The sequence below is a fragment of the Xenopus laevis genome, chromosome 1L, assembly GCF_017654675.1.
Source record: "Xenopus laevis strain J_2021 chromosome 1L, Xenopus_laevis_v10.1, whole genome shotgun sequence".
Taxonomy (NCBI): Eukaryota; Metazoa; Chordata; class Amphibia; order Anura; family Pipidae; genus Xenopus; species Xenopus laevis.
The window spans coordinates 26,968,001-26,980,191 of NC_054371.1; the positions used below are offsets into that span (position 1 = coordinate 26,968,001).

At 39.0% G+C, this 12,191-nt stretch overlaps 1 protein-coding gene across 1 annotated transcript in view; it reads right to left on the reverse strand.

The window, feature by feature from the left end:
• Positions 1-12,191, reverse strand: part of stk32b.L (serine/threonine kinase 32B L homeolog) — a 107,635-nt gene that overhangs the window by 54,368 nt on the left and 41,076 nt on the right. The gene's annotated exons all lie outside the window — the stretch shown is intronic.

Here is a 12,191-nt window from a genome sequence, read left to right on the forward strand (position 1 = left end):
AAGTGTCATAAATTGTCCTTTATAGCAGAAAATCTCATTTTCAAGTGTATGATAAAAATTACCGTTTCTTACCAGTGCACCAAGCCAAATTTGCAAGAATTTTTGTGTACAGCTATGGAACCTGTTATCCAGCATGCTCGGGATCTGGGGGTTTTCCGAATAATGGATCTTTCCATAATGTGGATCTTACATTAAGTCTACTAGGAAATCATGTAAACATTAATTATTACCAATATGATGGCTTGCCTCCAATAAGGATGAATTATATTTTAGTTGGGATCAAGTACAAGCTACTGTTTTATTATTACAGAGAAAAAGGAAATCATTTTTATAAATCTGGATTATTTGGATAAAATGGAGTCTATTGGAGATAGCCTTTCCATAATTTGGATCTTTTTGGATAATGGGTTTCCAGATGATGGACCCCATACCTGTATTAAATCTAGGGCTAAAGTATTATGGTGCTTCCTTGGATGCTTACTGGGGGGGGGGGTGCCAATTTGTTAAGAAACCCCTGTGATTATGATATCTAAGCTCAGACCCTGGGCCGGTGCTACTCTTTGCTGAAAGATGCACTGGCCTGGGGCAAATTAACCTTGAAGCATGAAGTAGTGAACTAGTGACATATACAGGTATGGGATCCATTATCCGGAAACTGTTATCCAGAAAGCTATGAATTACGGAAAAGCTGCCTCCCTTAGATTCAATTTTATCTAAATAATCCAAATTTTTACTAATGATTTTGTTTTCCTCTGTAATAATAATAAAACAGTAACTTGTACTTGATCCCAACTAAGATCTAATTAATCCTTATTGGAAGAAAAAGCAGCCTATTGGGTTTATTTAATGTTTACATGACTTTCCAGTAGACTTAAGGTATGAAGATCCAAATTATGGAAAGATCCATTATCCGGAATACCCCAGGTCCCGAGCATTCTGGATAACAGGTCCCATACCTGTACTATACTGGCCCAAACAGCAAAATGCATTTAGGGCTCCTCTATACATAAGGAATAAGACATTTTTTTATGAATATATACTGATACAGCTTATCAATTAGGGACCCACTGAGTCCCCTATAACTCCTGGGGCTCCTCTTCAGTTGCAGAGCCTGCTTCTGCTATAGTGATACCCATGGTCATAACCAATCTTTAACCAGTCAGAGCATTAGTACTTTCATATGGCTAATCCAGCCTGGAAACAATCAGGGCATTAGAAACTTTACATCTACAGATGTACTTGCAACAGATAAAAAACTTTAGAAACTCCTGACTTGATTAACAAAGTCAAGTTCCAACTGCAGAAAGATGATTTTACTATGAAACAAGGGCAATAGCATCTAAAGAACTCAAGATCTTTACCACTCAGACAAACAATCCTAAACAGCATCTCTAGTGCTCAGGTTGAGATGCCTTCCCGTTTCACATATCATATTATTAATTCTGAGTCTAAAAATATGCTTTGCTCACCTATGAGGCTAAGTAATCACATAGACTAGGTTCTATTATGAACTAACTGGAGCATCAACATCCACCGCCCGGTGTTATTAAAGTGTGACATGCAGGTTTCTTTGCAGGTAAACAGTCTTGGGAGATGAATACTTGTACTGTCCCTATTCCTAGATATGTCACCTACACATCATCAAATCTCTAGCACAGTGATCCCCAACCAGTAGCTCATGAGCAACATGTTGCTCTCCAAACCCTTGGATGTTGCTTTCCTCATTGCGGGCTTATTTTTGAATTCCAGGCTTGGAGGCAAGTTTTAACTGCATAGAAACTAAGTATAGTGCCCAAGTAGAGTCTCCTGTAGGCTGCCAGTCCACATAGGGGCTACCAAATAGCCAATCACAGCCCTTATTTGGCACCGCAAGGGACTTTTTCATGCTTGTGTTGCTCCTTTTTTTACATTCGAAAGTGGCTCATGGGTAAAAAAGGTTGGGGACCCCTGATCTAACACATGAGAACCTATTAAATGTACCTTCATGGACTTCATTGTTGGGACTGTTCCTAAAATATAATGTAGGTATTCGTCTCCCTATTGATCAAGGAGCAAATTGCAGCCATTTCTGCCACTTAACGACTATTTCTTGCTTCTTTGTAGAGAGAATCTACTGCATCTAATGGTGTGTGTGGCCTCTGTATTGACCTCATATGCGGTTTCATCAGTCACTGCCTGTGTCTTTGAAGGTCTTATTTTTCTAAAAACCCATTTGTGAGCTCCATATTGGTTTCCTGCACTTGCTCATCACTCTTAACATTATTAGAGGCAATTATAACCAAGATGGACATCTCACTCAAAGGCAAAAAAAGGCATTATAATGCAGGCATCCTTTTGTTGCTGTACGACTTAGGAACCAAAGTCTTTTGAACATGTGCTGATCCTTTAACCCTAGAGTCTAAATATTTAAGTACTTTTAAGACCTAATCTAAAACGAATGCCTAAGAAGCTTAATTCATTGAATATTAATTCACTTGCTTGGAGTGGTCCTATAATGCGCTTGTAATGTAGTTTTCAGCTCTTCCTACTGTTAGGAAATAGCGATGTATATTACACAACCATTTTAATAATTGATCATTCCAGAAACACTGGTAAATTATGTGAAAATGTACTTATGTCAAGCTGGGAGAAGATCTGAAGCAATTAAATAAATGATCAGGGATTCAATTGTATGAAAGATTTACATGAATGGTTAATGCATGAAACCTACAAGTGGCCCCATTTCTTGGACACCCAGAGAGAAAAAAAACACACTTATTTGATGTATCCGCGGGAACAAGATATCACACACTGTGTATAGTATTTAAAGGCACCTTGATCTGAAATTAGAAAAATGTATCAAAATATTTGCAATTATTTTTTGCAATGATATAGTACAGTTGCCATGGTTATTGGCCTTTAATACAATGGGGACACCAGGGGGCACATTTACTGAGCTCGAGTGAAGGATTTGAATGAAAAAAACTTTGAATTTTGAAGTATTTTTTTGGCTACTTCGACCTTCGAACGATTCGAACTAAAAATCGTTTGACTATTCGACCATTCGATAGTCGAAGTACTGTCTCTTTAAAAAAAACTTTGACCACCTAAAACCTACAGAGCACCAATGTTAGCCTATGGGGAAGGTCCCCATAGGCTTTTCTAGCAATTTCTGATCGAAGGAAAATCGTTTGATCGATGGATTAAAATCCTTCGAATCGTTCGATTCGAAGGATTTAATTGTTGATTTTTCCTTTGATCATTCGATCAAACGAATTGCGGTAAATCCTTCGACTTCGATATTCGAAGTTGTAGGATTTAACTTCGATGATCGAATATTGAGGGTTAATTAACCCTCGATATTCGACCCATAGTAAATATGCCCCCTAGATTGTCGGATTAGTGATTATTGGTGGACCACACTGTGGCTTAAAAGTCATTGTTCAGGGGGAAAAGAATCAGCTATAATAAATTTAAAAAGTGTCATTCACCAACGCGGTGCAGTGTGATTTTTGGACTTAAGTCAAATCTCCATGTTTTTTGCACCACTTTTCCCCAGAATTCCAGCGTAATTGTAGCTCCATGGGGTGTTTATTTGCATCCATATTAGTGAATCTCACTAATAGTGTGAGATAGATGTGGTGACGCAACATACATACATTTACTCTCACACATACACTCAAAATTACGCAAGAATTCTGGCAATAAACTGTGGCTATAAAAATGGAATTTTTCATAAATTCTTTGCAGTTTTAACATTGCACTATTCAATAAATAAGCCGTATCTTTTACTAGTAGAGTTGCTTTATTGCACCAGTGCAGTTACCCGTAGCAACCAATCACCAAATAGTTTTGATCAACAAAAAATTATGACAACACTTAGGAATAAAGAAGTCTCGCAACTGCATGAAAAATATTATGTATAAAAACAAAGATGTTTTTGGATCAGCGCCTAAAGCAAACGGAGAGAGTAAAAAACAAAAACAGGAAATATGGTGTAGTATTTCTGATTCTTTCTGAAGCACCCGGTGTTAGGAAAGGCAGAGCAAGTTCTTATGTGGGTTTCCCTTTAAACCAAATTTTCTTCCGGTGCCATGTATAATTTGGTTTAAGTATTTTCCAAAAACCAACCTTCACCAACTTTGGCTAAAATGCCTACTTACAAGATGACAGTAGGATTATCACGTGTAGTAATGGTAATCAATATCTTCCCCTTTTCCCCAAATGGTACAGTAGTCAGTATCCTCCCCAGTTCAATGTTCAGGCTCCCACACAAGGGTATAGAAATATCATAGTATAATACTGTTTTATTAACAAATTAAAAAATACTAAATAACCTCACTCACATTTGTTTCCATGAGTTAATAGTCATATATATGTAAGTCTTTTGTAGGTGCCACCCGATGTTTTGCAAACACCTTCTCTTTGCGAAACATCGGGTGTCACCTGCAAAAGACTTACATATATATCACTATTTTGGATTCGGCCGACCCCGGAATCCTTCTCAAAAGATTCGGCTAAATACCGGACCCCCTGAATCCTAATTGCATATGCCAATTAGGGTTTGGAAGGGGAAACATTTTTTACTTCCTTGATTTGTGACAAAAAGTCACGAGATTTCGAATTAGGATTCAGATTTCTTTTTGCCGGGCAGAAGGATTTGGCCAAATCTGAATCCTGCTGGAAAAGGCTGAATCCTGGTTGAATCCCAAACCGAATCCTGGATTCGGTGCATCCCTATTTTAAAGTAATAAAAATATCATGTAGAGTTGCCTTGCACTGGTAAAATGGATCAGTTTGCTTCAGAAACACTACTATAGTTCATATAAACAAGCTGCTGTTTAGCAATGGCGGAAATTGAAAAAAGGCTATACGGCACAGGATAAATAGTGGATAACAGATAACACCATTATGTTCTACAGAGCTTATCTGCTGTGTAACCTGAGCCTTTTCTCCTTTGAATGGCTGCCTCCATTGTTACACAGCAGCTTATTTATATAAACTATAGTAGTGTTTCTGAAGCAAACACAGCAGTTTTACCAGTGCAGGGCAACAGTACATTATATTTTTATTATTTTTATTACTTTAAAACAATTGCATTTTTGATGTTACAGTTCCTTTAAGGGCAAGAACATGCGCCTATTGACATTGGCCGCTGTGGGTTCCCCTGTGTCAATAGATTCATCCAATCAGACTGGTCAGGCAAAATGTCGATTCTCCCTATATAGTCTTGACTTGCTGTAACCAACAAGGGGCTGTTTTCAGGTAAAGGAAAGTTAATGTTAATCTGCAGCAAGAGAATTCAAGGATGAGACAGAGACGGGCAATGACTGTTATAACTCTTTTTATCTCTCCCTATAATTCTTCATGTCTTACTATTTCCTGCGCTTAAACCGTTTCATTTTGCCAGTACTGCATTTTCCACCCCAACTTCATTATCATTGCCTATCATTTCATGCATCACTTGCTTCCCATACACTTTCATTTATCCTCCTCAGTACTCAATTGCTGTCTATTTCACACTTCATGTCCGATCCTCTTTTTGTCCTTTTCATCTTTATTTTCTTGGTTTCTGTTCCGCACTCAACCACCCCGATCTTGCCCTTGTATTTACATTTGCCTTAATCCACATAAATATCTGGTTATTTGTGCTCAGTTCTACCTTTTTTAGTTTTTATCATACAGAGTGAAGGACCTTTGCATGTTCTTTGAATGGTGGATCAATGATATATATTTAGAATCAAAACAACACAGTAAGAGGTTATAGGATATAGACTGAGCTACAGAATACCACAAAAACACATGCTTGGAGGATCAAACTTATGAGCCCCACGCTATAACATCAAGGTTCCACCACCAAAAGCCAGATACAGAAATTCAAATCATATTAATCTATGTGCAATACCACCAAGTACAGATATAGGGGATCCTTTACTGATGGGTGGAAAAAAAAAGGTACAAAGTGCCCACAGTGAATCTTCCAACCCTGAGGTTGCACTTTTGCCCACCTCCCTCTATATGTTTTGTTGATGTACTGGAAGGGTGGGTGGGACATGGGTAACCCCAGCATGCCCGGCAGGAGAGGGAAAGTCAGCCAATAGAAAACTTTCAACTATCTAAGAACTTACAATCATGGATGAATATATATATATATATATATATATATATATATATATACCAAGTCCAAAGGTGCACACCGTTAACTTTGTATCAGCCTGGGTGCCAGCAAAAAGGTAGTAGATATTTGCAAGAAGAGCGACACTCACAGGGTTTTCTTTGCAGATAAAAATATGTTTATTCCACTCTGAGTGGAATAAACATATTTTTTTATGCAAAGAAAACCCTCTGAGTGTCGCTCTTCTTGCAAATATATATATTTATCTATATATATATATATATATATAGATATATAATATACAGGAGAATCCTGTAAATTATATCCTTATAAACGGAGATGTCATTGGTTATATATCTGATCTCAGTGATGTCATTTCTGTTACATGACTCACTGAAACTTGTATATTGCAATAATTTAAGTGCCCCCTGTTGCAAAATATGAGAATATTAGAAGTCAACTCGGAGTTCCACTTGGTCTTCGGGTCTAGTGTTTTTATATGTTCATGGAACTAATTGGTAATACTGATGGGTCGAATAAATTCGTCAGGCGGGAATTTGCGGTCAATGTCCGTGTTTTGCCACCGGCAAATAAATTTGTGAAACCGGTGTGAAAACTAGCCAACAAAAATTCGCCGGCATCAATAATTTTTGGACGCGCGTCGGAAAAGTCACGTGCGTCAAAACCGATGTGCGTCAACAATATTCGGACGTCCATTGACTATAACGCTAGTGTCAAAATTGACGCGAGTTTAGGGGGTGCAAGGGATCCAATGATTCTAGCAGAGTTAAGCTCTACTGTTTGCACAACATTTTCTGGCCCCAGGTGCAGACACCTACAATGGACAAGGATGCAAGTACAATTTTGCACTCTTTGGTGCCCAAGGCCTGTTGCCCCTTTGGCATAGAGGATTAATCCTGTAGGTTACGTTTGTGCTTCCCTGTGCCCTCAGGTTGTGTCTTACTGCCAGTCTAGCACATGTTCCAAATTCATGAGTCAGACAAAGTATTTCTGCCAGTATTTTAGAAAGATAAAGTCTAATGCACAGATTTGATTCTAAGAAATGATACAATCAAGAAACAGAGGGCATCTTTTCCTTAATAAACAATTCCTAAATTAGTTTCAGGGTAATGGAATAGAACAGAGAACTGCTCCTGCTCGCTGCCAGATTGGAGGTTCAAAGGAGCAGTGCATTTCAAAACTTGAAATAGCGTTTTTTGAAATCGCTAAAGCTTCTAATCCCCAGGTGACACTTCCTTTTCTTTTAACAGTTCAGAGGGAAGATATGCCAGGCTGGCGGCAATGGTAAGAAAAGATTACTTTTAATTTACACATTTTAATTAAACTGCCTTGAAAACAGATGAAACTGTTAAACGTGCCTTATGATGCCTGAATGGGCTCCTCTCCTGCAAATGTTGCATATTAAGAGTGGTACATTTACAAATGGGATTCAGTTTCATGGCACATAGCACACTGGACTATTATGGACTTCTTAGTAGTTCCAAAACACACTCTATTGCCCAATGACAGTCACTTGTTTAGATAATCTTGGGCAAATCTATCCTAACACTTAGGGGCACATTTACTAAGGGACGAATATCGAGGGTTAATTAAGCCTCGATATTCGACCATCGAAGTAATATACTTCGATCGAACGATCGAAGGAAAAATCGAACGATCGAAGGATTAAATCCTTCGAATCAAACGTTTTGAATGATTTTAATCCATCGATCTAAGGATTTTCCTTCGATCAGAAAAAGTTTAGCAAACTTATGCGGAAGGTCCCCATAGGCTAACATTGAAGCTCCGTAGGTTTAAAGTGGCGTAGTAGGTAGTCGAAGTTTTTTTTAAAGAGGCAGTACAGGAATGGGACCTGTTATCCAGAATGCTCGGGTACTGGGGTTTTCCGGATAACGGATCTTTCCGTAATTTGGGTCTTCATGCCTTAAGTCTACTACAAATTCATTTAAACGTTAAATGAACCCAATAGGCTGGTTTTGCTTCCAATAAGGATTAATCACATCTTAGTTGGGATCAAGTACAAGCTACTGTTTTATTATTACAGGGAAAAAGGAAATCATTTTTAAAAATTTGGATTATTTGGATAAAATGGAGTCTATGGGAGACAGCCATTCCGTAATGCAGAGCTTTCTGGATATCGGGTTTCCGGATAAGGGATCCTATACCTGTTCTTCGACTATCGAATGGTCAAATAGTCAAACGATTTTTAGTTCGAATTGTTCGATTCGAAGTCAAAGTCGTAGTCGAAGGTCAAAGTAGCCGATTCGATGGTCGAAGTACCCAAAAAAAACCTTCAAAATTCGAAGTTTTTTTACTTCGAATCCTTCACTCGAGCTTAGTAAATGTATCCCAGACTGTATCTAGATGAGAATAACCTGATTTAAACACATTAGGGGGAATGTATTTAAAAATCACAAATGATGCTTAAATGGTGTTTAGTGCTTCTTGCAATGTAAAATCATTTGCTGGAAAATATTATATCGCTATGCAGTGATTAGCTTTAACACCTGCTCTGGAGTTTCATTAAAGTTTGTCTCATTTGCGAAATTTTATTACATTAAGCCATTTGGTCGAAAACTTTGCGAAGAAGTTTTTGAGCTCTGTAATCGGTCAAAAAGAACGCAAATATAGTCGCTAACATTCGCAATGGCCCTTGCAAAAAAGTTTCCAATTACGAAACATATCACATTCTATCACATTTCAGTCTACAGTCTTCAGCAGAGAAGTTAATCCAAAGGAGTTAATATCAGACAACGGACCACAGTTTGTCTCAAATGAGTTTGAATCCTTTCTGAGAGAGAGGAATATTGTACATAGGAAATCTTCAGTGTATTACCCACAAGCAAATGGAGAAATCGAGCGATTCAACAGAAGTCTGAAAGAAACACTACAGACAGCAAATCTTACTGGAAATCTTGGAAAGTATTTACAACAGACTTCCTACATAACTACGGAGCATGAGAGCAACACACCATGCAACAACCCAATCATCTCCAGCTGAATTATTACATGACAGATGCGCACTAAGTTACATGTTGCAGGTATCAAACTTCCACAAAATACTCTGACTACAAAATCATCTACTGTTGACATTATGAAACGTCAACAAGCCAAATGCGAGGCTTATATTGATAGAAAACATGGTGCCAGAGGAGTACACTTTCAGCCTGGATCTTTAGTCAGAATTAAGAAACCGGGACTACTGAAACAATAATTTTTTACCCCAAATCGAAACCAGCGCCATATATTATTGATTATTGCCTACAGAAATGGAGGGGTGTTTACTGCAACTTGTGCTTTTAAAGGATGTGGAATAAAATGGTGAATAATGTATTAGAAGTATTTTACCCTTGTTTAATCTTCCGAGGGCAAATGTAAATTTCCCACAGACTCTTCAACAGTCTTTTGTTGTAAGCCACTCTCAGGGGAATGGGATTCGTGCATGTTTCATGCATTTGAGCAGTGGCGTTACTAGAGTATGCTGGGCACCCCTGCAAAACAATTTTCAGAGGGGCCCAGCGCACTCCGATCCCCATCCTCCCGCCCACTACTTGCCTCCGCCCACTCTGACTCTGCCCACTCACCACCTAGCGCTACCCACTCCTCGCCCACTTCCCACTCTGTGCCGACTTGCGCTCCAATACCCCGCCACAGGAAAGAAAGCTGCTGGGAAAAGGGGGTTCTTGTTAGCTATAGAGGAAGATTCCTCCAAAGTTACTAGGGATGCACCGAATCCACTATTTTGGATTCAGCCGAACCCCTGAATCCTTCATGAAAAATTCGGCCGAATACCGAACCACATCCTAATTTGCATATGCAAATTAGGGGTAGGAAGGGGCAAACATTTTTTACTTCCTTGTTTTGTGACAAAAAGACACGCAATTTCCCTCCCTGCCCCTAATTTGCATATGCAAATTAGGATTCTAAATCGGTTTGGCCGGGCAGAAGAATTTGGCCGAATACGAATCTTGCTGAAAAAGGCAGAATCCTGGCCGAATCCCGAATCGAATCCTGGATTCGGTGCATCCCTAATAGTTACTCCACTGCATCCAAGTGATTGAGCCAAGGGTTTCTTGTCCATTCAGTATGGAGGGTGTAGTGTGAGAATTTCTACTTAGTGTGGGTTCTGTTTGGGTTTTTTGCTGCCACATATCTGTGATAGCAAGTCATTTTTTTATTAGCACCTGTGGTGTCAGTTGTGAATCAATAGAATATGTATTTAAAGAATGCTAAGTGCTATGAGTACATTCCTGCTTGTGATTGCCAGTAGATTGGGGTGATTGGGGATGGCACATTGGTTTACTGGTTAGCATTGCAGCACTGGGCTCCTGAATTTAATTTTAGCCACAAAGGAGTATGTTTTCCCATTGCATCCAAGAATTTAGCTTAACGAATGACATGAAATTTGGGGTTAAAATACTAATTCTGGCACAATCAGTAGATTCTTCTTCTTTAAATATGCATTGGGTAATTTATGCCCCATGCCGTGTCACCATCTTTTTCCTGGCTTGTCAGTACCCCATCCTCCATACCAAACAGTTAATGAGAAGGTGAACTTCACCTTTAAAGCCTCTGAAAATCTGTAATGGATTTATATTGGATAATTGCTTATACTGGCTTCCTATTTTCCTGACCATAATGGAATTTAATAACAAAATACAACCTACTAATGAACAATGGAAAGATCTGAGGAAAGAACAGTTGAAATGTGGGGTCAAAGGATTAGCTGGACCTTTACAAAAAAAACTCACCTCCCAAATTTATATTTTAGAAAACTATGGGCACAGATATAGTAAAACATACGATCTTTCCTTGCTTTTATGGCTTGTTTTATTTTTCTTATCATACCAAATTACTATTCAGAAATAATCATCTTCGCCATTCAGAATCATTGCCATTTTTACAGTGGATGATATGGATCTAATCTCGCACGCAATAGGGAGCAATGGGTATTCTCTTGCCGGCATCTTCTTAGGGAACAAAGGGCCAGACATTGCTAATTGTGCTACATGTGGAATACAATATCTTATGACTTAAATACAAAGCCTTAATATGCAATACGCAATTCCCTTAAAAGTACAATCAGGCCCAGACAGGGAATATCATTACAGATACTGTGAGCAGTAGAGTTCATTATTGTTCTAGTGATAACAAAGAGAAAATACGGACAGCTTTGTTTCTAGTTAACAATTATTGGAAGGTGCCCTGAGGTTGGCAAGTCAATACAATTGCTTCTATGCTCTTATTATTTTTTGTGCCAGAGTGGGTCGAGGTGGGGCAGTCTCTGTGCTCGGAGAGCCGAAATTTAAAAATTGGAATTTCAGCGCCCCTGGTCACCTCGGAATTCTATGACCTGTATAAAATCCCTCATACTTTAGGCTATTATATGGTTATGGATCTCCTTCTTGACTTACAATATTGTCATATTTTACAAGAGGGTAGAGTCCTGCACCGGGTCAGGTACACACAGATACCCATGGAATACCTGCAAAGTAGTTGGGTTTCTTGCAAAAAGCCCCCTATTCCCTGGTCACAGCGGTAGTCCGGGGGTGACCTGCCTGTGTACCCGGCTAAGATGCAGGGACTGATCCTTCCCTCCCTTGTAGTTCGGGCAGTTTTCTTCCATTTACCTGCAGATTCGGCACCGGAGTGACGTCACGTCAGGTCCACAGTGACATCACTTCCGGTTTATGGGTCAGAAGGTAAGCAGTCAGGTAGCAGTCGGGTAGTGGATCATTGTGGGTTTTGTGTCAAGGTTGCGGGTCGCAGGTATGGGTCGGGTCTGAGTCTCATAAAATGGACTTGTGCAGGACTCAACAATAGGCGTACATTATTCCATATATACTGTATATATATGTGAATTTTTGTAGAAAGTGTCTGGAATAAAGTTGGTGTGATTAGTAGGGTGTGCCAGTCTAATAATGATTTTGTATATTATGTTTGGCTGTGCATCCTGCTGAAAATGTATTTCTTGCATTAGAGACAGACACTCAAGAACACAGAAAATTCTGGAAGGAACAAGCAATCCAGTTACTCCATTGTGTAAGTCCAACTGGCATGTAGAAGCTCACTTTCC